The sequence below is a fragment of the Oncorhynchus keta genome, unplaced genomic scaffold (assembly GCF_023373465.1).
Source record: "Oncorhynchus keta strain PuntledgeMale-10-30-2019 unplaced genomic scaffold, Oket_V2 Un_contig_27391_pilon_pilon, whole genome shotgun sequence".
NCBI classification, from domain to species: Eukaryota; Metazoa; Chordata; class Actinopteri; order Salmoniformes; family Salmonidae; genus Oncorhynchus; species Oncorhynchus keta.
The window spans coordinates 34,154-36,340 of record NW_026285495.1 but is presented as its reverse complement, the minus strand read 5'-3'; positions in this window follow the sequence as shown (position 1 = coordinate 36,340).

Below are 2,187 nucleotides of genomic sequence, written 5' to 3'. Positions count from 1 at the left end.
ACTGGTTGTGGGTTTACAGACTGGTTGTGGGCTTACAGACTGGTTGTGGGCTTACAGACTGGTTGTGGGTTTACAGACTGGTTGTGGGCTTACAGACTGGTTGTGGGCTTACAGACTGGTTGTGGGCTTACAGACTGGTTGTGGGCTTACAGACTGGTTGTGGGCTTACAGACTGGTTGTGGGTTTACAGACTGGTTGTGGGTTTACAGACTGGTTGTGGGCTTACAGACTGGTTGTGGGCTTACAGACTGGTTGTGGGTTTACAGACTGGTTGTGGGCTTACAGACTGGTTGTGGGCTTACAGACTGGTTGTGGGTTTACAGACTGGTTGTGGGTTTACAGACTGGTTGTGGGTTTACAGACTGGTTGTGGGTTTACAGACTGGTTGTGGGTTTACAGACTGGTTGTGGGTTTGGTTGTGGGTTTACAGACTGGTTGTGGGTTTACAGACTGGATGTGGGTTTACAGACTGGTTGTGGGTTTACAGAATGGTTGTGGGCTTACAGAATGGTTGTGGGTTTACAGACTGGTTGAGAGAGAGAGAGAGAGAGACAAGAGAAACAAGAGAAACAGTCCGACTCCCTCCAGACTATCGTCCCAAACAGTCCGACTCCCTCCAGACTATCGTCCCAAACAGTCCGACTCCCTCCAGACTATCGTCCCAAACAGTCCGACTCCCTCCAGACTATCGTCCCAAACAGTCCGACTCCCTCCAGACTACCGTCCCAAACAGTCCGACTCCTCCAGACTACCGTCCCAAACAGTCCGACTCCCTCCAGACTACCGTCCCAAACAGTCCGACTCCCTCCAGACTACCGTCCCAAACAGTCCGACTCCTCCAGACAGTCCGACCCCTCCAGTCCCAAACAGTCCGACTCCCTCCAGACTACCGTCCCAAACAGTCCGACTCCCTCCAGACTACCGTCCCAAACAGTCCGACTCCTCCAGACTACCGTCCCAAACAGTCCGACTCCCTCCAGACTACCGTCCCAAACAGTCCGACTCCCTCCAGACTACCGTCCCAAACAGTCCGACTCCCTCCAGACTACCGTCCCAAACAGTCCGACTCCCTCCAGACTACCGTCCCAAACAGTCCGACTCCCTCCAGACTACCGTCCCAAACAGTCCGACTCCCTCCAGACTACCGTCCCAAACAGTCCGACTCCCTCCAGACTACCGTCCCAAACAGTCCGACTCCCTCCAGACTACCGTCCCAAACAGTCCGACTCCCTCCAGACTACCGTCCCAAACAGTCCGACTCCCTCCAGACTATCGTCCCAAACAGTCCGACTCCCTCCAGACTATCGTCCCAAACAGTCCGACTCCCTCCAGACTATCGTCCCAAACAGTCCGACTCCCTCCAGACTATCGTCCCAAACAGTAGTAGATGGACTGACTGTCTCCTCTCTGAGGGAGTAGTAGATGGACTGACTGTCTCCTCTCTGAGGGAGTAGTAGATGGTCTGACTGTCTCCTCTCTGAGGGAGTAGTAGATGTTCTGACTGTCTCCGATGGAGTAGTAGATGGTCTGACTGTCTCCGAGGGAGTAGTAGATGGTCTGACTGTCTCCGAGGGAGTAGTAGAGGGTCTGACTGTCTCCGAGGGAGTAGTAGAGGGTCTGACTGTCTCCGAGGGAGTAGTAGAGGGTCTGACTGTCTCCGAGGGAGTAGTAGAGGGTCTGACTGTCTCCGAGGGAGTAGTAGATGGACTGACTGTCTCCTCTCTGAGGGAGTAGTAGATGGACTGACTGTCTCCTCTCTGAGGGAGTAGTAGATGGACTGACTGTCTCCTCTCTGAGGGAGTAGTAGATGGTCTGACTGTCTCCTCTCTGAGGGAGTAGTAGATGTTCTGACTGTCTGCGAGGGAGTAGTAGATGGTCTGACTGTCTCGAGGGAGTAGTAGATGGTCTGACTGTCTCGAGGGAGTAGTAGATGGTCTGACTGTCTCGAGGGAGTAGTAGATGGTCTGACTGTCTCGAGGGAGTAGTAGAGGGTCTGACTGTCTCGAGGGAGTAGTAGATGGTCTGACTGTCTCCTCTCCGAGGGAGTAGTAGATGGTCTGACTGTCTCGAGGGAGTAGTAGATGGTCTGACTGTCTCGAGGGAGTAGTAGATGGTCTGACTGTCTCGAGGGAGTAGTAGATGGTCTGACTGTCTCCGAGGGAGTAGTAGAGGGTCTGACTGTCTCCG